At 43.3% G+C, this 27,636-nt stretch overlaps 2 long non-coding RNA genes across 6 annotated transcripts in view; one reads left to right on the top strand and one right to left on the bottom strand.

Annotated features, from left to right (window-relative positions):
• LOC309859871 overlaps window positions 1–20,376 on the top strand; it is a 32,622-nt gene extending 12,246 nt beyond the window's left edge. For 3 of the 5 annotated variants that reach the window (XR_014308993.1, XR_014308994.1, XR_014308995.1), the window contains 2 exons: window positions 15,255–15,358; window positions 16,312–16,555. This is a non-coding gene — a long non-coding RNA (uncharacterized lncRNA). Of the gene's footprint in view, window positions 1–12,399; window positions 13,060–15,254; window positions 15,359–16,311; window positions 16,556–20,294 lie in introns of those variants that run through there. The other 2 variants (XR_014308992.1, XR_014308996.1) reach the window with 2 other exon arrangements.
• Window positions 20,377–21,372: 996 nt separating this feature from the next.
• Window positions 21,373–23,280, bottom strand: LOC309859881. The gene is made up of 3 exons (XR_014309015.1): window positions 22,917–23,280; window positions 22,198–22,371; window positions 21,373–21,622 (listed from the first exon to the last, which is right to left on the bottom strand). It is a non-coding gene; the product is annotated as an uncharacterized lncRNA (long non-coding RNA).
• Window positions 23,281–27,636: the final 4,356 nt, after the last annotated feature.

Consider the following 27,636-nt stretch of genomic DNA (forward strand, 5'->3'; position numbering starts at 1 on the left):
TTAAAAAAAATAATTGTGAGGTCTGATAAATTGGATGTTATTTATAAGAGTATCTTCAATAAGAGATAGTCAAACCTATATTACTCTGCATAAAATAAAGAAAGAAAATAATACATATTATGATGCAATATCTCTAATTATCTTCATTATAGTTACTTGGTTTTTCATTTGCAAATAGGTAATCAGCAAAAGACACTCAGTTATTGCCCCCAATTTGTAAGGTGTTCATGCAGTTTTCCTTCATTTAGAGTATAACTGCTTACACAGTAGGTAGCATGAGGTTATCAATTCTCTGAGGGAAATTGTTGTGAACAAAGAGAAACAAACAAAGATGGGAACCCAGAAATTGTCAAGAAAAATTGTATTTGGTCTTTGAGAGGTAAAACTATAAATAACACAACTATAATAAGAGAAGAAATAGTTCAAGAGTACCAAGATAATCATTTTTCAATATGCGTGGGTATTGAATCATCATGTTATACACCTATATGTACACAATTATATGTCAATTACATCTCAATAAAACTGGGCAGGAGGGGAGAGAGTACTAAGAAAGACTAAATTTAAAAAAAGGCTAAATTTATTCAGTAAATTCAATAAATTTATTCAATAAACAAGTTCTGTGTCATGCATCATATGACTTTCAGGGAACCTGCAAATGTCATCAAGGAATCAGTAGCCATCAGCTTGAAAAATCAGAGGTAACAAATAATTGTCCACGTGATATTTAGGAAATGTATCTATCTTTAAAAAAAGAAAATTAAAAAGTGAACTTCTCTGCCAACAGTTTCTGCAAGCCTACTATGAGTTAAACCTTAGAATGCAGAGATGAAAAGTCAAGATCCTGATTTCAAGGACTTCCAGCTGTGACCAAATAAGAAGCTTGGTTAATCTTCCTCCCAAAAAAAGTGATTATAAAGCTGGAAAAAGAAAGAAAAACTTAAGTGTTGTAGAATCAACAAAAGGCATGTGATAATCTGAGAAGCTTTATGCTTGGAAAACCATTTACTGTTGGATCTATTCATCAGAGGATGGAGACTTTACTAGCTCAAGATGTTTGAGTGGAATAACCTCAATCCAGTCATTGGCTGACCACTGAACTGTGCAGTTGCAAGGGTGACCCCTAGGAATCCAGGTTTAAAAATGAAAACAAGAATTAAAAGAAAACCAAGCATGGACATAACTAGCTATACTCCGTGGGGAGACACATTTCATTTGTGTTAGCCCAGTCAATTTGCCAAACAAACAAAACAAACAACAATACAAATCAAAAACCACCACTGTTGATGGGGGGAGTCAGAATCCAGAGTTGCTGCAATATGTTATCTAAAATGTTCAGTTTACCACAAAAAGTTAAGGCAACTGGAAAATGTGACTAAAAAAGAAAGCGGTCAATAGAAATTATCTGAGTCTCCCCAAATGTTGGATTTAGTAGACCAATACTTCAAAGCAGCTAAATGAAATTATTTTTAAAGAATCTAAGGAAATTATGACATTCTGAATCAACAAATAATAAATCTCAGTAAGTGGATAGAAATTATTTTTTAAAAAGAATCATATGGAGATTGGGAAGTTAAAAATGCAGGACCTGATCACTGTGGAATATTATGCCTCCATCAGAAACGATGAATACCCAATTTTTGTAGCAACATGGATGGGACTGGAAGAGATTATGCTGAGTGAAATAAGTCAAGCAGAGAGAGTCAATTATCATATGATTTCACTTATTTGTGGAGTATAACAAATAGCATGGCTTTCCCATCTGGACAGCACCCACGCGACTGACTTGACTGCACCAGCCTGGCTGCCCGGTGCTTAGCGCGTGATGCTTCATTGCATTCTTACTACAACCCTCAGGTCTTACTCCTACTGCAGTGTTACCGGTGGGATGTTTAGATAAAGCAGCTTGCTCTGCACAGCAGCCCCTATGGACCGGGCTGGGATTAAGCTACCTCTTGGTTTACCCCAAAGTGCCAGGAAAAATTTTCCAACTTGGAGAGGCATTATTATTATTCATTTAATGCACCTGCTTTTAGCTGGGAGCATCACCACCTTCCCGGGGGTGGGGGGCGTTTTCAGGTTTGTAACGGTATTTGGGTATCTCAAGGTGAGAGCTGAGAATGCTCCTGGGATCTAGTAGCTAGAAAAAGGAGGAGGACCACGGTGAGAAATGCTGAGGACCACCTCATGGGACAAAAGATTATCCTGCCTCAAATGCCGATAATGCCCGGCTCAGAAACAATGGTAATGGATGAGAATCTAATAATGGATTCAGAAAACCTAAATAACTTCCCCGAATCTAGAGCCATAAATCAAACTGATCTCTGTCTGGCCCTAAAGCTTATGCCCTGTTCACTCTCTTCAACAGAACATTAAAATATTATGTATAATTTGATTTACTCTCTGAATTATCATATTTTATATGTAGCATCTCAAATATAATTTATTTAGAGAATAGTTAACTAATTTCCTGATTGAATGTTCTTTTAATACATTTAACGGAGATAGCATGTATCATAGTATTTGCCAGATTTTCAGAAGGATGCTGAAACTTAATGAAAGAAACCATCAGAGCTGTATTAGATTAAGAGGGCTGCGTATTCTGGAACATGCTGCTTCTCCACTGTCGACCAGGAGGGGAAAGGACTCCTATAGGGAAGGAGAAGGATGGGGGAGGGGGAGGCGAAGGCCAGGTGAAGAGGTTAGGAGAGAAAACAAAACAAAACAAAAAATCCTTGGATTTTTTATTTCATTCGGCTTATGTCCTGAGCTCTGGGCTGTCACTAGCAACATTTGCTTCCCTGGAACTTTGCTTTTAAAAACGTTCATGAACGTTCTAAAGGGCTGCCCAAACTTAAATAAAATTCTCTGCTTTCTCCATATATAAAGGCATCTTTTAATGTGCTCATTTCCAAAATATATGTCATGTATTTTTTGTAGCAGTCTTAGGTTGTGCTGGGCAAAGACTTTGTCATTCTTGGTTAAAAGAGCTTCGGCCTCATCAGATCACACATAGGGCCATGCACTTGGACATCCTCGTCGTCTGCAGATCTTAGCCATCCTTTCCTAACAGAAAGGCCACACACACACACACACACACACACACACACACACATATGTAGCCACCCAGAAAAATGTAGTTTTAGCCTCACTCCATGCCTACCATGGAGACTCCCATCCTGAATTGGGAAAAAGGAGGAAGAAAAAAAAAAAAACCAACAAAAAAAACCCCTGTATCTATTGGTTTCTATAGTTTTTCCTCCCTCTTTTCACAACTTGAGATATATTTAAATTCCCAGTGTAAATGACTTTCTGGGCACCAGAGAGAACAGAGAATCTCAAATTTTAGTGGTGAGAATATCTGGGGAGCTTGTAGAAAATGCAGATTTCCAAGCCCTGCACTAGAGACTTGAATTTGGTAGCTCTTGGGGGGTGTAATAGGCTTTGTCGACAAGCTCCTCAGGGGACGGAGGGGGGCTCATGAACCAAACTTGGATGATGGTTCATTCGGCACTTGGTAGGCCCTTGATAAACAGTTGGTAAATGGATCCGAAGGCTCTCCTGGCACGTCTGTTGGTATCAGGAGGCTGTTACTTTTAACCACATGGGCTTACGATCCTAGAGGGCTCTAGGATTCTAGCCCCTCAGCTTTGTCCCCATTTTCAGTGACTTTGAAAGTTGGCTGCTTTTCACAGTCTCCTGCACAGGCCCTCTCCATTCCCACTGCTTCAGGCCATCTTGTCCCACGATGTGTTGGCAGGGTCCCCAGGCTCCAGAATCTTCCCTCCAGCTTATCTTTAAAACCACTCCCACGTGCGTTATCCTCATCCCCGTGCTTCTGTGCATTGAACCTCTTCATGGTTCCTCTTCATGGTTTGGGCGAAGCTACTTTTCCACTTGACCTCTCGCTCCTCTCCTTCCCTTTAATGCTACTGGTTTGCACTCTTGTCCCTAAGTGTGGGTTGTGCATTTCCACCTCTCTGTCTTGGCTCATGCATCTCCCCGGGGGCAGAAAAGGGTTAACTCAGCAGGCCTGTGTCGTTCAGACCCCACACTTGCCAAAGAAATGTGTCTTTAGGACTAGCCCTTGGCCAGCTCCCAAGAGATAACCTCTGAGCCCCTGAAATATTCTTTTTCATAAGAGTGTCTTTGTGTAACCGAAGTCCTGGGGTCATGCTGTGTATATGCTGTGTATACGTGTGTGTATGCTGTCACATTTCTCTTTGTATGCGTGTGGTATATACTGTGCCCAGCAGTCTTGCTTTTTGGAGTTTAGTCTTTAAAAATCACACAAGGGTAAACTGTGTGTTGCCGTCTTGTTTGTTGAATCAGAAATCGGAAATAACTCAGCTATCCACTGATGACAATATTAATGGAGTAAGAATTCCATAGGAGAAATAGTGATAGAACTCCAATTACTGAGCCCATTCTGTTTCAGCACTGTGCTAAGGGTTTTACTTACAGTATTTCACTTTCATTTATAGCAAATCCTCTGTCAGTTAACCCCACTTAGACAAACACTGAGACACCTAGCGGTGAAATGAGGTCACGTGGCCAAGATAGGTATGACTGTACCCGTCAGTTCACAGGAGGGTAGTAAAGAGTGATTATGACAGAGTCATAGAGCCCTGTGTGCTGGCACGGAAGGATGCTTATGGCACATTATTAAGCCTAAAGAGGAAAAATCATGAAATCATTTGCATGTTACCATCTTGTAAGCCATACATATATGTCTATGCATATTGTGTAAAAGCTATGTTCAACATATATATTAAGAGTAATTTTTAGCTGTAAAAATATCTAGTAAATGAAACAAAGCACAAAGAAGTAAGTCATGGTCCATGGCCTGATCCATTATTTCCTTAGAGCAGCATTTCTTTTCTGGGTCCTAAGACCAGATCATACCAGCAGACCTCAGAGACCTTGGTGCTAGCAGGCTTTTTCAAAGAAGAGAAGAAAAAGAAAAGTACTGTTGTTGAACTAAATTTAACAAACACGTGTCACATCCTCTCCTTGTTCTGGATTTCTGTGATATTGTGATTGTCTAACTCTTACACAAGTTGACCGTCCCTCCCTGGGCAGCCCGCGGGATGGAAGGTGACTGTTGCTCCCCACCTCATGGCAGGAACCTGGGCGCTAGCCACAACTGTTTTTTCATCTCTTCATCCAAAAACAAATCAAGAGTTTCAGTTTATTGTCCCAGTATTTGTACCTTCGAGTACCACCTGAGCCCACGTGCCCAGGCAGTGACTATGGAGAGGGGCATAAGAAACCCTGATCGGTTGACCTTGGTCATAAGTTGGACACTGTGGCCAGGGTACTGAGCTCTGTGATGGCCCAGATGGCATGAATCACCAATATCTGAGTTGGGAAAATTAGTTGCACCTTGGAAAAGAGAGGAGGGAAAAGATGGCAAAATGGAAGATGTCTTTATATGTGGCCTTATTCTCTTCCTGTACTCTGGTTGGAGCTCCTTCCTGTTTCATACAAACATGTGTTACGTGTTCACACCATATATTCCTTCTCATATTATACTTTTTAAGTTAATATATATTATGACCATTTATTTCCCATTGATACTATTCTTCAGAAACATGAACTTTTAGAGCTGCTTCATGTTCCATTTTATGAATGAAGTAGATCTATTTGTTTTTCAAATTTTATTTTAAAGTCTAGTATAGTTAACGTACAGTGTAGTGTTAGTTCCGAGGGTACAATATAAGGATTCAGTGCTTCCATATGTCAGCTGGGGCCCATCACAAGTGCACTCCTTAATCCCCATATCCTATTCCCCCATCCCCCACCCACCTCCCCTCTGGTGACCATCAGTGTGTTCTCTGTAGTTAAGAGCCCATTTCTTGGTTTACCTTTCTCTCTCTCTCTCTCTCTCTCTCTCTCTCTCTCTTTTACTTTGCTCATTTGTTTTGTTTCTTAAATTCCACAAATAAATGAAATTATGTGGTCTTTGTCTTTCTCTGACCGACTTACTTCACCTAGCATTATACCCTCTGGATCCATCCATGTTGTTGCAAATGGCAAGATTTAGCTCTTTTTTATGACTGAGTAATATTCCATTCCATATACCACATCTTCTTTATGTCTTCATCTAGTGATGGACACGGGGATCATTTCCATAATTTGGCTATTGTAAACAATGTTGCAATAAACTTAAGAGTGCATATACCCTTTTGAATTAGTAATTTTGTATTTTTTAGGTAAATACCCAGTAGTGCAATTACTGGATCATGAGGTAGTTTTTTTTTTTTTTTAACTTTTTAAAAAAATATTTTATTTATTTGAGAGAGAGAAAGTATGTGTGTGCATAAGCAGGGGCAGGGGCCGAGGGAGAGGGAGAAGCAGACTCCCTGCTGAGCAGGGAGCTCTACTCAGGGCTCCATCCCAGGACCTCAAGATCATGACCTGAGTCAAAGGCAGACGCTTAACTGACTCAGCTGCCTAGGCATCCCTATTTTTAACTTTTTGAGGAGCCTCCATACTGTTTTCCACAGTGGGTGCCCAGTTTACATTCCCACCAACAGTGCACAATGGTTCCCCTTTCTCTACATTCTCGCCAACACTCATGTCTTGGGTTTTTTATTTCAGCCGTTCTGACAGGGGTGAGGTGCTATCTCATGGTAGTTTTGATTTGCATTTCCCTGATGATCAGTGATGTTGAGCATTCTTTCATGTGTCTTTTGGCCATCTGGATGTTTGGAGAAGTGGCTGTTTATGTATTTTATCAATTTTTAACTGGATTATTTTTGAGAGTGATGAGTTGTGTAAGTTCTTTATATATTTTGGATAATAACCCTTTGTCCGATAGGTGATTTGCAAATATCTTCTTCCATTCAGTAGGTTGCCTTTTCATTTCATTGATCATTTCCTTTGCTGTGCAACTTTTTATTTTGAAGTAATGCCAATAGTTTATTCTTGCTTATTTGAATGAACTATACTCTATGAGTAGAGTATATTCCTCTATTGTTAGGCATTTAGCTTGTCCCTAATTTTGATCTTTTTTTTTTAAAGATTTTATTTATTTATTTGACAGAGAGAGATCACAAGTAGGCAGAGAGGCAGGCAGAGAGAGGGAGAGAGAGAGAGAGAGGAAAGCAGGCTCTCTGCTGAGCAGAGAGCCCGATGCGGGACTCGATCCCAGGACGCTGAGATCATGACCTGAGCCGAAGACAGTGGCTTAACCCACTGAGCCAGCCAGGCACCCCCTAATATTGATCTTATAAAGCTCTGGTTTGGGGCGCCTGGGTGGCTCAGTGGGTTAAAGCCTCTGCCTTCGGCTCAGGTCATGATCCCAGGGTCCTGGGATCGAGCCCCGCATCGGGCTCTCTGCTTAACAGGGAGCCTGCTTCCTCCTCTCTCTCTCTCTCTCTCTGCCTGCCTGCCTGCCTGCTTGTGATCTCTCTGTCAAATAAATAAATAAAATCTTAAAATAAAAACAAAAACAGAACTCTGGTTTATACATTTAGCATCAAGAATTCTTCTTGGTTCTCAACATTCAGCATCACAAAGAACGCACATGACACATTCTACTCAAAGTTGTGTAGAACGGGAACAGAACTTGCTGGAAGGGCAAAAATGGGTACTCCTTGCAGTGGTCCACAGAAGTTCATGTGCAAAGAGATGAAATGCACATCAAGTTAAGCACAGGAACTGTCCTGGTTTAGAAGCTTTATGCCTCCCCAGGGAACCATAACTCTGACAACAGTTTCACTGGGACAAGTTTCAGGGTCCTTATAAAGGACATGTCCAGTTATAAGAGCACATGCTCAGAGAAGCTCAGAGCTATGGTTCCTATCTGTTATTTATAGTTCCCATAGCCTAGATGCCACTCAGCACAGCCCAAGGTCAGGTTTACTATAAGTCATGTTGACTAGTTGTCAACATACTTGATGCGCCCTTTCATCAGGTTACCAGGTAAATGAAGGTCAAATTCTCATGCAGAAATAGGGAAAAGCTTTATAAACCCTTTACCCACAAACATTTTAAACATAAATCACTGTCCAAATATATGCTTATTTTCTTTAAAAAACAAAACAAAACAAAACTTAAAAATGGGGATATTGAGTCCAAGAGAATTAACAATTTAAAAATCCCTAATGCATACAAAGAAATTATTGGCCAGAAAGGTAGCCCGGATTAAAATGCTGCTGGTGGTACACCTATCAGGGTTGTACCTCCACCTGACTTTCCGGCATCACTTCTTTCACTTTCTACCTGAATGCCACTTTCCCTCTGGCCCCATGAGCCTCTTGACCATTTCGCTCATTTCATCTTCTTTCACATCTCTTGCTTAGCCTTGTCCTCTAACTGGAATGTTCTATCATTTCTTTGCCTGGTCCTACCTGATTTCCCCTTAAGGGTATTCTAGAAATGTCATCTCTCAAAATGATCTCCAGACACTGCTTCCCCTCGACTTTTTCCTAAGTAGCATTCTTGACTCACCTCTGTCCTTCCCAAAGCTTTTTGTTCTGAAGGCTACTTTAATGCTTCTCGGGTTATCTTATTGCCTTATTGTTCATACTAGAATATGAACTCCTTATAGTTAGAATCTACATTTGTAATCCTCTAGCTCACAGCACTTTGAATAGCCTATAATGGTCTTGTAAAAATGTTTGTTGAAGAGCATGGATTAGTTTAACAATCAAGATTTATTGAACAGTTCTTCTAGGGCAGGCACTCTTAAAAGTACTCCATCCCTGGCATCTAGAACTGTCCCTGCACATAACAGATGGCCCGTGAACAAGCAGCACTGGTTTAATGAGTGACTGAATGCAGACAGAGCACTGAATTAAGACAAGTTCCCCATTCTCATGAAGAATGCATTTTAAAGAGGGGAGAGAGAGAATAAACCAACAAATAAGAAAACCAAGAAACAGGATGGAATAAGTGCTATGGAAGGAATTAAAAGGAAGATGATGTTATAAAATTCTGGGTGGCTACGCTAGCTTGTAGCCAAGGAGGGTTTTGCTGCCCAAGTGACAAGCTGGGTTATTTATGCCAAGAAGTCGCTGGCCGTGCAAAGATGTGGAGAAGAGCGTCCAGGGGGAAGTAGAGCCTAGGACTAGGACTTTTGATGGAAAGAGCCTAGCATGCTTCAGTTGATGACAAGAAACACACTGGGGTGTGCCAAAACAGAAAAACAGAGATGATTTTCAAAATATTTAATGGCTGCTCCATTATGAACATGGATGAATCATCACTCATTTCAACCGCTGTCTCCCTCCCCCTCCCGTCGTCCCACTTTCCAACTCTGCATGTGTCCTGAATCCAGAGCCCAGAAAGCTTTAGGGACACCCATCTCATCAGTACCATCCTTTTGTTCTCCTCCAACTCTGATCAGGTGAAGGAATACTCCCTATCTGTATTTATTGCATGGAACATTGGGCAGATCATATTTTCGGTGGGTATACTGGAACTCCTCTAAGACTGAGTCTGAGACTATCAGCAGGTTGTTTGCAATAGCTGTAGTGTAGGGCCCTGATTCCCAAACTTTAATGCCCTGGGGAAATCCCCCAATTGTCCTGCTAAAATACCGGTTCTAATAGGGCATGGCCTGAGATTCTGCCTTTCCAGATGATACGGGCACTACTGGTCCATGGTCCCCACTTTTTGTAGAAGGGACAGAGCTCTGATTCTGAGTCTTGGCCCCCTGTTAAAATCCACAAGGGAACTTTTCAATCTCTTGGCCACCCCCAGGCTGTTGGATCTAAATCTCTAGCGTTAGAACTCAGGCAGATCTATTTTTTTAAATCCCCCCTGGTAATTCTGCTCTTTGGTCCTGGTGTCACCCAGTCCCCTTGGTCACAGGCTAACTCCTTTAGTCATCAATGAGGCAGCAGGTGCACTTTCAGAAAACAGACCTCCTAGGAATGAAAACCTTACCCTGTCAAAGTCCAAAGAGAAGTCTAAAGATAATTAAGGTTTCAGGTTTTTAAACTTTGTTTTTAGTAAGAGTGTGTTTGTGTTTCTTCCCTTAAGAACAAGCAGGACTTCGTTCTTGGTCTTTGGCTGTCCTAATTTAAAACCTCTGTTATTGATACTGGCCTCTCTTAAAAGAACTTTTCTTTTTCTGAAACCTTTTAGACAAACTAGGGCTATAAAGTGGATAAAAAAAAAAAGAGAGAGAGAGGGACCTGGACACTGGCTTTTGCTGTATAGCCCAGTGGAATGAATTAATGGAGTCTGAGGTTTGGGGTAAATATGGTCACACCAGGTTGGCGTTCTCTCCGAACTGATGAAAAAAATTACACCCTTCTGGAGCCCACTGTAATTAACTCTCGGATAGCATTTCCATTATAAATCCCTGTTTTAAGAGGTTTGTTACTCAGCTGTAAAATTTTGCTCTAGGCTACAGCTTGGACATAGACAGTTTCAGCTTGAAAGAAGCTTTAAAAATAAAAGGGTTTTTTTTTTCTTTTTCATTGAGCAAGTGAAGTGTGGTTTTTAAAAGGAATGAAATACCCACAATTCTCAGACATTCTTTGCATCTTTCTCTATTTTTTCTCCAAGTGGTCTTGATTCCCAACAAATGAAGCCTAGTTATTCACATATTTTAAACCAATTGTTTAAACTACCAAATGTTAGAGGGACTCTTTGAATTAAGGAAATGCATTTTGAGGGTCACGACTCAATAAAAAGAACGGAAAATGCTCTTTCCCATTTTTCAGATGTGCAGAGCTAGGGTGGAGCATAACTCTGTTCTTTGAAGATCCTCAAGTTCATTTTTCAAAGGGGAGTTCCACAAGAAGACAGCTGCATTGAACAACAGGAAGCACATTCCCTATGTGAACGCTTTCACCGACAGTTTCTCCAGGGCTTTCTAAAACGTCTCTCTGTCCTACTGCATGTTAAAATCAACAGTGGTCAATTTCAGGATTAGAAAAAAAATCTTGATTTCTGTGTCTTGGTGTCCAGGACTTCTTCTGAGGTTAGGGACTGGCACCTTTCTCTGGCTTATGTCGCTTGCCCAATGGCGTACTGAGCAGGGCAGTCTTGGATTTCCCACAGGACCTCACCTGTAGCCTCATTGGCCTTCTATCTGCTCACAGTGAGTTCCTTTTCCCCACCTCTTTCCTCTCCCTCTGACAGAGGATGCCACAGCCATCGCATCTACCTCCTGCCCGGTTGTGGTGTAACAGAAACGCAGTTGCACACACCAGGGCCTGGAGTAGCTCTGCCCTAAGACCTGGAGTCTGTACAACCTTAGTAGGGGTCAGTCTTGGTCAGCCCAAGGCCCCACAGGACTTCATGCATCCAGACGGACCTTACATAGTGTGATGGTGGCAAGTTACCCTTTATAAATGTATGCTGTTAGCGTGAAAATTACTGTTTCCTCTATGGGGTGCTCAGTCAGTTAAGCGTCCAACTCTTTTAAAGACTTATTTTTTTTTTTTAATTTGACAGACAGTTTAAAAGTAGACGGAGAAGGAGGCAGAGAGAGGAGAAGCAGGCTCCCTACTGAGCAGAGAGCCAGATGCAGGGCTCGATCCCAGGACCCTGGGATCATAACCCGAGCCGAAGGAAGAGGCTTTAACCCACTGAGCCACCCAGGCGCCCTAAGCGTCCAATTCTTGATTTCGGCTCAAGGTGGTGAGATCGTGAGATCGAGAGCCAGGTCAGGCTCTGTGCTGAGCCCGCTTAAGATTCTCTCTCTCTCCCTCTCCCCGTCCCCTCCTCCCCCACCTGCCCCACTTGCAAGCTCACTCTCCCTCTCTCTCAAAAAATAATAAATAATAAATAAAAGTAGCATTTCCTTTGCAAGAGGAGATAATATAAAATCATGGCCCATAAAGATTCCATTCTATTAATTGGAAGAAAGAACAAAGGTAGGCATTGACTTCAAAAGCACACTTTGAGTTCTTTGTCAATGGTGCTAGGGAATTCAAGGTGTTCTGGCTGTTACCCTCAATCTGATTGGCCGTCTCCATTCTAACTGAAACAGTGACACCTCACATTTTTGTCCAGACATCACCTCTAGGGAATGCTGCCTGACCATGGCCCATCCCCACTCTCCTCCCCTACCCCAGACAGTCTGGATCAAGGCTTCCTCCCTCCGGCTTCCTTCTTCTCTGTCCTCCCGCTGTACCCTCCCTTACCTGAAATGTAACTCCTCAGAATGTCTGCTCTGTCTGCTCTCCACCAGCCAGGTTGTGAGCTCTTCGGGGTCAGAGACTATATCTTATTCATTGTCAGAATCCTAGGCCATGGAGCCTTGCCCCAGTACAGGGCTCGATGAATATTTGTTGTATAAATCAGTAATAAAACGAATAAACCAACAATGTGGGAACATAGAGACTTGTGTCTAACCAACTCTTGAAGTCGTTTGCCAGTTTCTGATACTATTTTCTGGTTTTATCCATGTTTTGGGGGGAAAAAAAGAGTCTGGTTTGGATTGACGAGGCTCATTCCTAGCAGTGGCAGTAGAAATGAGAGTAGTAACAGCGAACATTTCCAGAGTGTTCAGTCACGAGGCACTCTTCAAAGTGCTTTTTTTTTTTTTTTTAAGATTTTATTTATTTATTTGACAGAGATCACAAGTAGGCAGAGAGGCAGGCAGAGAGAGAGAGGGGGAAGGAGGCTCCCCATTGAGCAGAGAGCCCAAAGTGGGGCTTGATCCCAGGACCCCGAGATCGTGACCTGAGCCAAAGGCAGAGGCCTTAACTCACGGAGCCACCCAGGTGCCCCCAAAATGCTTTCTTTACAGAAGCCATTGGCCATAGTTGACGGATGAGGAGACCGAGCTATAGCCCCCATCACTACTGCTGGTGGTTTAAACCCAGCGATTTCCACCTGAACCACCTTTAGTCACTGAGGCCTGTGCATGAGATAAGCCCACTCGGCCGCCTTCCCTGTGTCGTGGTTGACTCTTTTCGCATCAGCGGAACCGTGGCTCTTCTGCATTTAGCTTGGCAACCACCACACCCCCATGCAAAGTCCGTTTCTCTGATCTTCATTTCCTTGTAACGTGCACATGTTTTCCTTTCAGCCCCTAGCTGTTAGTGTTTTATGACTCGGGGAGCTCGAGGAGGCAGCTGTATTGTTAATGTAAGTCATTACCAAGACGTTTCTGCTCTTTTCCACAACCTCATAATTTGTTAAAAGTTCTGGTTTGGGTTTTCCTCACGTCTTATTGCTGACAGTTTTAGCAGTGTATGCCAGCATTAACGGCTGTCTCCAGGGTACCAACTGAGACAGGAAGGTTTCTGTAATTGTCTGAGATCACTTGCCACTTTATATAGTACAACTTGCTCATGTAGGTACACTCTGCTTCCCAGCGAATCTTCTGGCCCCAGTGGGCTATAAAATCATCTGATGCCGCTATAACTTTAAAGACAACAAAATATCAGCTCGGAGATGCCTGGGTGGCTCAGTGGGTTAAGCTGCTGCCTTCAGCTCAGGTCATGATCTCAGGGTCCTGAGATCGAGTCCTGCATCGGGCACTGTGCTCGGCAGGGAGTCTGCTTCCTCCTCTCTCTCTCTCTGCCTGCCTCTCTGCCTACTTGTGATCTCTCTCTGTCAAATAAATAAATAAAATCTTAAAAAAAAGAATAAATGAAACAAGATGGGATTGGGAGGGAGACAAACCATAAGTGACTCTTAATCTCACAAAACAAACTGAGGGTTGCTGGGGGGAGGGGGTTTGGGAGAAGGGGGTGGGATTATGGACATTGGGGAGGGTATGTGCTTTGGTGAGTGCTGTGAAGTGTGTAAACCTGGTGATTCACAGACCTGTACCCCTGGGGATAAAAATATATGTTTATAAAAAATAAAAGTTAAAAAAAAAAAAAGAAAAAAAATATTAGCTTGGAATCGTTTGCTTTGGTTAACTCACGTTTTAAGGCTGCCTCTGTATGCTGAGAAGGGGGAAAACAATAAGCCGGGATTCTTTTGTGAAATGAAAAAAAAAAAATGGATATTTTTCTCATCCTCACTTCTTTTCCTTGCTGATGATAGCAGTTTTCAGTGCTATTCTTATAAGCTTTCTACTAGTTCTTTCCCATTTGAAGCATGGATATTAAAAAAATTTTTTTGCAAACAGTGGATCATGGCCAGTTTCAAAAGCTGCTCTGACCCAGGTTTTGCTTGAGCTGATAGCAGTTTAAAAATGAGCACCAGTCCAAGGCCACACAGTTTTTTGGGGCCCAAACCGAGGCTGGACTCTGGCCCCCAGACACACAATTCAGTGTTTTTTTCCCCCCATTGTTCCACACCCTCACAGTTTATTGGATTGACATAATGGTCCATACTGTGTCTTTGCAAGAAAAGTTAAAGAAAGAATTCACTTGCTAAAAGCAAATTATTTTGAGAGCTCCAAGTCCTCCTAGATTTAAGTTCCCAAAGAGTAACACACGCACAACCACAAGTGGCTTGCTAGGAGCCTAGCAGAAAAGCGACGTAAAACCCATCTTTCATTTTCTAGCCAAACACTAGCCTGACCTAAAGCTAAGCTAAAACAAAACAAAAGTGCATGTGACATATCTGAGCGCCCTGTGGGAGTTACTATAGACAGAACTGAAGAAGGGATAGTCATCATTCAACTCCCGGCAGGAGGCTTTCTGCAGCCTAGCACGTAGGGAGGTAAAACTCCTATAAATATCAGCTGATACAGACTGTCTTTAAAGTGAAATTTGAGCAATCACATTTTCAGAGACTGAGAATATTCTGCAAATAGTAATAAAGACCCCGAAACAAGGAAGTAATGGATTCCCAAGCAGGCAGAGTAGGTTAAGGACCTATGTCAGACTCAGAAGGAGGTCAGCAGAGGCTGGGAGAAGAAAAATCTAGATCAAGCCAGAACAGAAACAGATCCCCAAGCCACACTGGGCAACAGCTCTGTGTAGCCCCTCAGGGAGGAAGGGATGGTGGCTGTCATCAAAATTCTACCCCTGGTTATATAATGATTGTCTTAATATAGAATAAAATATGTGTGGTTCTTTTCTCAATGGCATCTCTGTCACCCTTGTTGGATTCCTTTATTATTTCCACGAGGTCCTCAGTTAGGAGGCCCCTCTAGGAATAGAGATACCCACCCACCTGCCGTTTGGAGTCATTTCTGGGGAGGAAAGTGGCTTATCCTTGTCAAAAGGGGCTTCAACCAGCTTCCTTTCTAGCTGGGTCTGCGACATGTTCTCCTGGCCTAGGAGACTTTCCCCAGCCAAGCTTCTCTTTCCTTTGTTCACTCACTCATTCATTTGTTCATCCCTTCAAGAAACATTTATTGAGCACTTACTATGTTGCAGGCACCGTGTTAGCTTCTGGATATAGAGCAACAGCAAAATGAACACAGCCCCCGCCTTATTGTTCTTACAGCTCAGCTCTGCACGGGAAGACAGACAAGAAACAGGTAAGCCGATAAATGTACAATTACATCTGTAGAAAAGGGTCCTGAATGTGGGGGGAGAAAAGAGGAAAATCATGATGTTCTCCAATGGGGAAGAACAAGAGACATTCCACTGAGGAAGATCATCTAGGAACCTCTGCCTGGGGAGATGGTAATTAAATCATTTTGGTCTGTATGCACCTTGTCTCGTCAATATATCATAAACACCCCAGAGACAGGGATTTCTGCATTTGGCAAAGTTAACACACACAAATAGGTGCTCATTAAATTCACTGATAAGGCGGCTGCCTCTTTGTCTTCCAGAAAGGGTCGGTCTAACTCTGGGTTTTGACCTCGTCTTCTGCTCATCTATTAGGTCCCCAGGGCCTTATGGATGGTGTATGTCTTTGCGGTTCCCAGCAGGCTAGAGGACGCTGAGGAATGATCTTGGGAAAGGCTACCTTCCACATGCTGGCCTTGGCTGTTGACGCAGGCATCCTGGGAGGGTTTGCGGGATTACCTCCTGTCTGGACAGTTGTCTGTAGCTTCAGTGTTGCTCTGTCCACTCTCTTAAAAAAAAAAAAAAAAAGGCACCACAGTCAGAGTCATTATTAAAAGGGAAAAATCAAACAGTAATAACACTCCAGAGACACCAGAAGTATTATGAAAAGGAAGTGATTAAGTGGAAAATACTGAGCTTTGGAAACAAAACGGCAGGCATCCGAACTTACTTACATAGGAAGCCCCGGGATGGGATACGAGGGACGGTGGGGAGGTCTTTTGCCACTGAGTCAAGTCCCCAGCATTTGCTCTGTGATTTGAAACTTTCCATGGTCTTACATTTCATCAGCTGCTTTGAGTTACATTTAAAGAAACACATTTTTAGTGAGAAATTTTTGACTGAGAACGGGGAGCAGAAGTAATGCTTTGGAATAATTACTTCCTTTGTTGACAGCTTTTTTTTTTTTTTTCCACAGCACCCACTTGCAATTAAATACAACAGTAATTAAAATCTCTAAATTCACTCAGAATGACTGTCCCATCGGTCACATCCAGAAAGCCTTCAAATGTCATTGTGAAAAGAATGTCTTCTCAGAGATGCCGGGTGCTAAGACAGAGGGTTTGCATTTTTCTAATTTGTAGTCAGAAATTGATAATATGCAGGAAATGTTTCACTGATTTGAAAATCATTGCCGTGAATTAAAGATCCAAGGCTAGAGACCATAGGATAGCTTAAACTCTCTTAGGAAAAAAAAAAAAAAAAAAGAAAGACCGGGTTGGTTTTGTTGTTTTTTGGTTTTGGGAGGCGGGATTGTTTGGAGTTTTTTTGTTTTTGTTTTTGTTTTTGTTTAACATTTTCATATAAATTACAAGCACATCCAAGGATTTAGTGACATACATGTTAGCGACATAGACCATTCCCCCAGTGCAGACATGAAACATTCGGTCTAATTTACCCATGATCTCGGTGTGTCTTTCTGAGCCTACCCCTAACTGAGACAGAGTATGTTTACATCTGTTGGTAAACCTGTCAGTTGAGTCTCTGCAGGTTTTTTAAGTGATTCAAGAAGGGCCTCTCCTCCCCCATCATCTTCACTCCAGTCCTTACAAAGCCAAGCCCTTCCCCAGGGCCTCTGATACATCCCTCTCCTATTCCTGTAACTCTGATGCCCACTTTGCCCGCCCACAGAGCACGGCAGGATTGAGCCTCAGTTTACCTTCTTGTCCTTAGTTCTCCGTCTAGATAGCATGCTGACCCTCCCCGCACCCTCCGCCGTGCTTCTTTCTCCACAGGGAATGCCTTTCTTCTTGGGCATGCCCCTCTAATTTCTCTCCACCCTTGAGCCCCAATCTGAGAAGAACTGCTCCGTGAAATGGGTCCTAAGGTCAGCAAGAGGGGTGCGGGGGGAGCCTCTGTGGGAATCCTAGGGCATACGGAAAGTTCTCCATGCTGACTCAAATCACATTCAGGCCTCTTTTCTCCTCGGAGCCACAATCGGAAATCTTCTCCTGATATGCCCATCCCCTACAATTAATTCTCACCTTTTTAAAAAATTAATTAATTTATTTTCAGCATAACAGTATTCATTATTTTTGCACCACACCCAGTGCTCCATGCAATCCGTGCCCTCTATAATACCCACAACTTGATACCCCAACCTCCCACCCCCCGCCCCTTCAAAACCCCCAGATTGTTTTTCAGAGTCCATAGTCTCTCAGTGTTCACCTCCCCTTCCAATTTACCCCAACTCCCTTCTCCTGTCTATCTCCCCATGTCCTCCATGCTATTTGTTATGCTCCACAAATAAGTGAAATTGACTCTCTTTGTCAATTGTCAATCTCTCAAGTGATAATTAACTCTCTCTGCTTGACTTATTTCACTCAGCATAATCTCTTCGAGCCCTTCAACAGATGAATGGATAAGAAAAATGTGGTCCATATACACTGTGGAGTATTATGCCTCCATCAGAAAGGATGAATACCCAACTTTTGTAGCAACATGGACAGGACTCAAAGAGATTATGCTGAGTGAAATAATTCTCACCTTTTGTTCTTTTGCTCTTTTGTTTCCAAGGAATGGGACTGAAAATCGGGGGACTGTCCTGGCCAGTTTGAGGGGTACAAGTAGGACGGAAGGAGACTGGCTCCCCAGCACTGTTGGTAGATAATCATTCGCAACTTGAGAACATTCAATGAGCCCTCCTTGTGGGGATAGAAGATCTCCAACCTCGTGGACATGAGTGTGAAGAGCGAGCTCTCAGTCCTGCTGGTGACCTTCAAATCCTCAAGCTCCAGACATTCCCAGCCATGCTTTGTCCCTGTGGGATTCCCGTGAGGTGGGAGAATTAGGAAAAACAGGATGAGGGGAAAGACAGAGTTTCGCGGTTCCACTACCTACAAAAGGAGGTTCTCTTATGCTCAGGGTCTAGGGCTGGGTCTTCTGGCTGCGAGAACACGCAAGCTAACATACACAGGTCAGTTGTTTGAGAATACATAGGACTGTCACAGAAATCCAAGAACAAGAAGGAAAAGCACACCTGGGTGCCTCCCGAGAACCACAGCCTGGAAACTTCTAGAACCTAGGCCATTATTTTCTTAGACTCACCCACATTACTCAGCACACCTGTTCCTTCCTTCTTGTCCTCCGCTGTCTGTCCTGTTCCCTCACAGTCTTTCCTCCCTCATGATGTTCACCTGCCCTTGGCTTTTTAAGTCCTCTCTTGCTTCTCACCTGATCCCTTTGCCCTCCTCTCTTGGTCTCACTTGACCTGGGATCTTCATGTCCATTTCCTGACTGGCTGGGCCTCTCAGCCCCCATTCTACCTTGCTGAAAGAGTAGTGTGATCTACCTGAAAACCCTGTGCATGGTCCCTGAGCAGCCTAATCAAGGCTCCCACCTGGCCTGTTCTGTGTTAGTGCGAGGGAGCAGTCTTCGTAGCAATCAGTCACGTGGTAGGTGTGAACACTCACGAGGAGAAGTTTTTCCTTCTAGCCGGGCAGGGATTAGAGCCCACCAGGAGCTCCAGGGTCCAATGCGAAAGATGCTGGAGGGGGTGAGGGTGGCAGAGCTCCCAGTTCTCCCCTCACCTCATCTGTTTGGGGTAGCGAGCACACTGGGAAGCCTCTTCCACAGTTTGATAACCTAGCCTACTGGGCTCCTCACTAGAACCTTAAAATGTTTTAAGCTATTGCCTTACTTTACAGTTAAATATTAAGACAGGATTTAGGATCACACACTCATGGAAAGATGGCTCAACTTCCATGACTGCTGAATTCTTTCTTTAAAAAAAAGGAGAGTCTCCCTCCCATATAACTCATTGGCGTCTACTCTGTGGGAAAGGTCCAGGAAATATTTGTGAACACCTGAGATAATTGGCCGCCTTTGCCAACTACCGCTCATAAGAGAAGGATTTGCCCATCGCTGTTGGAACTCCTGAGGCTTAGTCCTAAGTTTTAGGATTAAAGGCAGTTGTCAGATATAAACTAGTGCAGAATCAAAGCCCCTACTCAGAAAAGGGGGAGAAGGCAAGAAGCAACAGTAGAAGGTCCTTGTTACCTCGGCCCCTGCCTCCCTTCCGGGCATGTTGAGCTGATGAGGAGAAAACATGCCATGTCTACACCTGGTTATGTGGTTGGTGAAGAGCCAGAGAGATAGCTTCTATCCTGTTCCCCAAGTGGCTCTGTCTTGTTCCATGGCTGCAACAGGGCCCTGAGGTCCTGGCCTGGAAGCTGCCTGATCAGACTCCTGTTCTCTGTGGGGCGGGCTTCTGCTCTCAGAGGGTAATGAAAACTTGTTGTGACTGGGAAAAAAACACAACAACGACAACTAGAAAATCAGACCGCAGTCTATCCATCTTGCCCTCCTCATGGGTGGGGGATGTCCTGTCACTTGTCACTCAGGGTCTTGTTTTCATCCTACTCTGCAGTGACAGTTGGACACAAAGCAAGAAGACCAGGGTAACAGATGACCTCTCTCCATTAGGAAATGTATTTATTTGATTAAGTTAAATGGGGAGAAACTCACTTCTGCATGAAGGTCAAAAGGAATTGGATAAAAATACGACATCAACACTTTTTTTTTTAAATTGTTCAGTAACCTAGAAAGAGAGGGAACAAAGAGATAGAACCCAAACAAGATAAAGAATGCCTACGTACAGCCAGCAGCTAATATGATATACATGGTGAAAAAAATGAGTCCCACTAACACCAAAAATAAGATAAAGATGTCCTCTCTTACCATGTCTAATGCAATCTGGAATTTGTAGTCAATGAAAAAAGACAACGAAAAGAAAAGCGAGAGGGAGCTTTGGGGAAGGAGCTAAAATTGTGGTCTGTATCTAATATCGCTATTGACCTAAAAATAAAACAAAGCAATTAATAAAAATGATCAGTCCAAAAAAGAGACTGGAATAGGACAGAAAGATCTAAAATAGACATATTTTTTTTTCGTTAAGTACAGCAGGAGTGGTATTGGAATTGGATCAAGGTGATAGACCGAACGCAGATGACTGCCAGATTTTTAGGACAACAGGGATAAACCCACCAAACACAAGAAACTAGGAGAAAGAAACATACACCAGAGAAAAACTCTATGAAGAGTAAAAGAGAACACAAGACCCTCCACACAGATTGGAGAAATACGAAGACTGGGAGGGGGGCCTTGGCTCCATCAATACGTGATTATACGTGATTAATAGTTCACAAGCAGTGTTAACATTTCCTTGGCCGTTTTGTATATTCCTGTGTAAATGTACATACATATACATGAATATTTATGTATTCTATTATTGGGTTATTGGAGTCACGCTCCTACTAAGGTTTAGAGTTTGCAGTCAGGGAAGCTGAGGGGAGACCTTCAAGGTCACCAGGGATAAGGACTGGGTAATATCCATGGGGTTTGGCAAAGAAAGAGTTAAGCTGGTAGGCTTGTGTGGAACAGCTCTGGAGGGCTCGCTGGAGAAGAGTCCTGGCTCCCAACATGGGAGATGAGGGAGAACAGAGAGCGCTGTAGCTAGAGGAGGGGCTGCGTGGCACGAGCGACTTGACTTGTAAGCTGGGAAAAGCTTGAATGTGTTATGTAGACGGCGCCCATGCGTGTCAACATCTGAAAGAACGAGGAGAGTCACTAAGAGCTCAGTGGTCGGGGACAAGTCAAGGCAGAGCCAGAAAGTTCTTTGAACATGCCGAAGCAAATGGGGAAGGAGTCCTGGAGGGAATTGCCTTAGACACCACCAAAATGACTTCAGCAACACGTTCTCCTGCCTTCTCACTAACAAGAAACAGTGGCATACACAGCACTTAGTAACTTCCACGAGCGATGGCAGGAGATGACCTCCAGCTCTTGGATCCGTCTTAGGATCCCTCCTGCTTAAGCCTGGGGCTTCCTTCCAAACCACAGAAAAGACAACCGGAAGTGGTGGGACCATCCTCAAATCTGAAAACCATCATGGCCCTAGCTGAGACCTCCATTTTCTTCACACCAACTGTGTACACTTAGGGTAGCTAAGCTATGGGAATCGATCCAAACACACAATGACTCAACATAATAAATGTTTATTTCTGACTCGCATAACAGTCCAGGTTGTGATTCTGGAGAGTAGGGAGGCCTGTGTTCATGGCAGCACCAGGATCTTTCAGACTTGGTTTCCAAGGTCTCAACTCAGTTGGCCGGTAGGAAGAAAAGCATAAAGCCTAGCACAGGAGAGGTCTCAAAGGCCCTTGCCAGGATGCAGCACAACTCCCTTCTGCACACATGGCGTAGACTGGCATAAGGGCACATGGCCACACCTAGCAGCAAGAAAGACAGAGAACTGTTATCTAGCTGTGTATCCCGGCAGAAGACGTACATTTGGGAAAACAGCTGGTGTTCTCCGCTAAACATCTTTTCTTTGCCTCCCCCCCTTCACTCTGCTGCCAGAGTGGTCCAACATGGAACTTGAGTAACATCTGGTGAGTGCGTGAGTGGGCGAGAGAATGGCATCTGTAATTCTCCTCAAAGCTCCCCAACGTCTCCTCATCAGCTACAAGGCAAAGACTGTAACTTCCTGTCATTGCCTCAAGGCCCTTCCTGCTCTGCCCCTGATTTCCTTCTTAGCTTCATTTCACACTTTCCCTCTGCTCACATGAGCCTTCGGCCAGACTGCGCCATTTGCCATCGCCTAACTTTGCCATGTTCTCTCATATGCGATGTCTTTACCCACTTCTCATCTCACTTTTCCACCCACAGAACGCCCACGTGTCCCTCAAGCCTCAGTTCAAGAGTCGCTTCCTCTTGGAAGCCCTCACAAATGCCCAACTTCCACGTCCACCCAGGCAGAGGTAGAGGTGGGCTCCCCCTTCAGCCCCTTGGCATCTGGACTGACCTCCAGTCCACAGCTGCCAGGTGATCTCGTGATTCCGTGCTGGGATACGTGTCTCTCCCCCAGGAACAAAGCTGGCTCACAGGGAAAGCAGTGGCTGTTCTATATACTCTCTTCCTGTCAGCAATGGGGCAGAAACCAGTCAGCCATCTTTAGCTTTCTCCGTTTCAGATTCCACTAGCAGTTAAAAATAAGCATCAGCGTACAGAGAAAATATCAGAGAAGTAAATAAGAAGTTCCCTGCTCCTGTTGGGTAAAGAGCACCACTGGCATCCAATGGGGCTTGCCTCATCTTCCTTCATCATTTGCACTGAAATCACCAAATCCTATCCATTCCACGTTCTTGATGTCGCTGGGTCCCCCTCCTCTCTGTGTGCTCTACCCTGGCAAGTCCTGCCCTTCCCCCTCACTCTCTCCTTCTCCTAACTAACCTCCCTCTCCTCAGGCTCCCCCTTCCACCATATTTGCACAGGTACGGATCCAGGAGGGGACTTCTAGGGGCACTCTCTCCATCCTATCTGGGGCCAGCTCCTCTCCCTAAGTGCTAGGAGGTCCCAAACTCTTCCCAGCTTCATCCCCTGCACACCTGCCCTCCACCGATGCTCGAACCCCAAGTTGCTGTTTATCATTCCTTGACTCTAATAGAAACGTTGAGCCCTCCAAGTCTGGCCCTCTCTTTGGAAGCACCCTTCTGCCCCAGTCCCCACCCTGCCCTTTCCTACCACAGAACTCTTCATTAGGAACTGACACAGAAAAGATCTTCTTCAGAAGCCATCGCAGCACACAGAGGTCCACACAGAGCTATTGAGCTCTACCCTCAGTTAAGCCATGTAGAGAAAAGGGGGAGCCCTGCCCCTAGAGGTATGGGTGGCTCCCACATGTGGGTGATCCCAGGAAACTTTTCAAGACGGCCAAGAAAGAAGCGTCTTGCGGAGGTGCCTTGACAGAAACAGGCAGGAAATTCTCCCAAACTGACCCTGACCCCTGGCCTTCTTCACTCAAAATCAACCAGTATTCCATTAAAAAGTTGCAGCCACAGAATAGGGCATTCTTTCCTTGTGATTCACATTACCCAGAAGTCTCTGGTTTCCCGTAATTTGTGTTAAGTAGTAGCTTTCAAAGATGATAATATTTGCCAACAATCCCTGGGGCACCACTTTACATTTTCCTAAAACAAAAAGGGGATTATTTTGTCCGTATTTCTCCTTTCTACAGGCTTTGGCCCTATAGTCACTCTTGCCCCCTCTGGCATTAAGTAGCAATGCTGTCCCATTAAATTATGAGAATCATGCTTTGTCCTGAAACATCAGTTGTCAATTAAGGTTGACAAACAAGCTTCCTGACATTCGCAGGAACATCTTGCCCAGCATGTGGTTACTCATTTCTCACTCCTTTTGTGAAACACTGGTCCCGGACAAGCAGGCAGAAATAAACACAGGAACGTTTGGGGTTTTTACCAGCTTCCCAGCCTCACCTTCTCGATTCTCCGCGCCTGCATTGCCCTCCCCAGTAATGGGCTTGGACGATCGGGAGAAGAAAAATGAGGCTGGGATCATTGTTAATCGAATAAAATCGAATAATTCTCTGTGGACGGTTTGTTATTTTTATCCTATGGCTTTTCCCAGCCTCCCTCGTAATGCAGGAGGGAGGGGTTTGGATACCTAGCATCCAAAGTAAGTAACCTTATTCCCATTTTATAGATGAGAAAACTGAGCATCAGAGACGTCTCAGTAATCAGGTTATTAGTCTGAGGTAACCTAGTAACCTAGTAACCTCAGTAATCAGGTTACTAGGTCTAAGGGGCAGACCCTGCCCTCACATTCAAGAAAGTCTAATGCTACAGAGATCTTTTACTATGCCGCCCTGTCTCTTACCACTCCCAGAGGACGGAAGTCTTCTTCACTTCCCCAAACCAGCAGCAGCATCACATAGTCCTTCCAAGGTTATGTTTATTTTAATATCCATATTCCTTTGAGATTATTTCTGTTTCTGTTCTTTACCTTGTGGGATGCTGTGCTTGGGAAAACCTGCCTGCGATGGGCACCGGCACCCTTGGCAGCCTTTTCCATATAGAACGTTTTGGCTTGGATTTCTCTCAATTCTTACACTTTAGTAAAGCTTTCCAAGCCCCACCGAAGGTTTTGTTGTCTGTACGCACATCTCCTCTGTCTTCCTGGCTACCCCTCTCTTAGGACGGACCATCTCTTTACTAATAAATTTCATGTGAGTATCAGCTGGCTAGCTTCCCCCCTTTGCTTTTTTAATTATCCAAGTAATACAACTTCACTGTAGAAAGGATAGAAATTTCATATAAGTAAAATGAAAATGTTTAATAATTAGAAATCTCACCCCCCAGATGGGTCTGAGGGAGGACACGAGTTGTGATGAGCACTGGGTGCAGTAGGTAAGGGATGAACAACTCAATTCTACTCCTGAAACCAGCACTGCACTGTATGTTAACTAACTAGAATTTAAATAAAAATAATTTTAAAAACTGGAATGCCCCCCAAAAAAGAAATCCCACCACCCAGAGAAAATACTTTTCCTACTGCTATCTCCATCTTGCATTATTTTTACCCAGAAAAATATATTTGTATACATGCATGCAGAATTTTAAAAATAAAATTATATTATGCACATAAGATATTTTTAACTAAAGATTTGTCATTTAGTGTTCCAGGAACTTTAAAAAAAGAAGACTTTTTTTTAATAAAGAATAAAATTTGTTACATATTTTTAAGTATTATTTATATTACTCAATTTATCTATAATCACAGATACTTTTGTCTCTCTGATTAGGTAAAAACTCAAAGGAATTATGCTAAGGTTTCTTTCCACTGTTGTTTTGATTCTTCTGTTCACAGATTACAAGTAGAGTTTGTAGTATATATTTTGTTGTCCAGTGCATATAATTTTATTATAGTAATTTTACTGAAGCTTGTGTATGTCAGCAAAAAGACTGCAATCCTTCCTCCCATTGCTGATTTTTACACGAGTATATAACTTTTTATGTTAAAACTGGCATATATGTATTGAGTACCTACTGTGCACAGACCCCTGCTCACCCAAAGCTCATGTTCCCATCACAAGTAGGACTCTGCTCGGCAAAGTGTAAGTAAGTAATTCCGTAAGCCTGAATTCAAGAAAGTCACCAAGCTGTTTCCAGGTGCTGTTAATTTTGTCATGAATTCATGCACAGGCGTATCTGGACCTTTCTTGAGTTCAGAAGCAGCCTTGCTCCCTTTCCTCTCTCCCTGTCAGGACCGCCATTGATCCACATTGCACCTTTCTTTTTTGTCTACCCGTTGCAGGTCCGGGATGTTCCTTCCAGTTCTCTGTTCTCGTTGTCCTTTTCCTCTGTGTTCTCAGAGCGCCTTACACTCGCCTTTCACTGAACTGACCTTATTCTCTGCAGCGGCGACATTGCTCCTTGTTGCTTCCAATGCTGTTGCAGTTTCTGCCACGGTCCTACCATCCCCTTGCATTTCCCTTTCTCTCCCATTTTGTTGTCTTACCATAACATCTTTTAGCTCTTCTGTAAGAATTCATGATTTCTCCCAGTGCCCTGAGAGAATTAAGCGAATGCTCCCTGGGATTTCCCTCTTTCCTGAAATGCTTTCATCCCCTGGTTTAAAAAGCTATGGCGATCCTCTAATTCTCTCTGTGGCAGAGTTTTTTCATCTATCTCATTTCTGTCTTGTTCTATTGATGTTTGCTTATTTTTTAAGTCATTCACTTAATTGAAAAATATATTAGTAGAAGATCTCCACATGTCAGGCACCAGAAGGAAAATGGTGAAAGGGAAAAAAAAAAAAAATCCTAGGAGTGGCTTCCAGTCCCATTCCCTGCTGTGAATGAGACTATAAACAAGCAAGAAACCAAATATCCAGTATGAACTGGGGCAAGCTATTAAAGAAAAAGAAGGGAGTCCTTCAAGAGAGAATACCAAAGGGGGAGGAGTCTGCCTTTCACTGGGTGATGCGCTAGACCTCCTGGGAAGTGACAGTTAAGATGAGACTTGGAAGATGAAAATGAGCAATCCAGATAAAGAAAGGATAGGTGTGAACTAGGCAGGTATGAAGCACAGCAGGTGCAAATGCCCTGAGGCTGGGAACGCTCTTGCTCTTCTCTGTCCTAATCACTCTACAGAATCTAAAGTGAAAGAGATGGACAAAACCAGGTCACTCCCAGGCTTGGATGTTCTCGGAGATGCTATAAGAAGTTACTAAGATGTTCAAGGAAAGGAGTGCATGGTCTGACTGAGACTTTAGATCTACCGTGGCTGCTCCTGGGAAGCACAAGGTGGAAAACAAGTCTGTTAGGATGCAAAGTCAGTGATCCGAATGAGAAGTCACAGTAGTTCAGATATTGGCAAAAGGATTCAAGATGTATTTTTGGAATTGGAATTTTGGGTTAAGTGAACTGGATCAAATGTGGCATAGAGGGTTTCATTAAATAAGAGGAAGAAATTGCTAGGCTTTAGGTTCAAGCAATGGAGTGGATAATGCCACGCTCTCAGCAGAGAAACAGGTTTAAGGGTGAGAATCAGGAGTCGAGTTTGGGACACAATTGTGATGCCATTTGAAAAATAGACAAGCTTGGGACTTTGAAGGGAAATCTTGGATAGAAATATAAATTTGGGAGTCCTCGGGTTATGGAAGGTGTCTCACATCACGTGAATGGATGAGGACACCATGGGTAAAAGCACAGAAAGAGAGATGAGTAGATCCAGCTGGAGAGCTGACTTGTGTTCTCAAAACCATTCCAAAAGAAGTCTACAGAAGACTGGAAAGACCTGAGGCCAGAGTCTGCCCCCGGGTCCCACTGCACTGGGCTAATTTGTCTTTGTTGGTTGACTTCCATATTTCATTCTCTGTTGTAGGAAGGCAATTCTCCACATCAGTTTGCTGTAGGCTTGGTAACCACTCTTGATACATCCGCTCACATGAAACAGCCCTCCATCCTCTAGAGAAGAAAGTAGACGTTAATACCACTCTGTTTGGGAAAGTCCTTATCTGCCTCCATGTGAAACCCTGAGTTACTGAGAAGATGGATCAGAGAAAATCCCCAATTTGCTTTTCATGACCGTAAGCCATGTGTCATGTTCTTATTTTAGCCACATATCCCATCCTCATTCTCAACTTTGATCACTTTAACTTAGGGAGTGCTGATAGGGCTTTAGGATTTCCTTCTCTCTCTGTCACTTCCGTCTGGTCCCACTGCTCTGTACTTAATAGTAATTCTTTGAATTTTGAAATTCTTTGAAATGTGGTTGGCATCATTCCCTGGTTTCAAAACAAATTAGTTGGGGGTATTTTCTTTTTATTTCTTTAATGTCTCTTGGCCATTTCCAATTCTGAGAAGAGCTTCAGAAATGTATACATAAGTTACCATCTTTGCCAAAAGTTCTGTGGCAGCTGGCATGATTTCTTGATTCCCCTA

This window comes from Mustela nivalis, assembly GCF_964662115.1.
Source record: "Mustela nivalis genome assembly, chromosome: 2".
NCBI lineage: Eukaryota > Metazoa > Chordata > Mammalia > Carnivora > Mustelidae > Mustela > Mustela nivalis.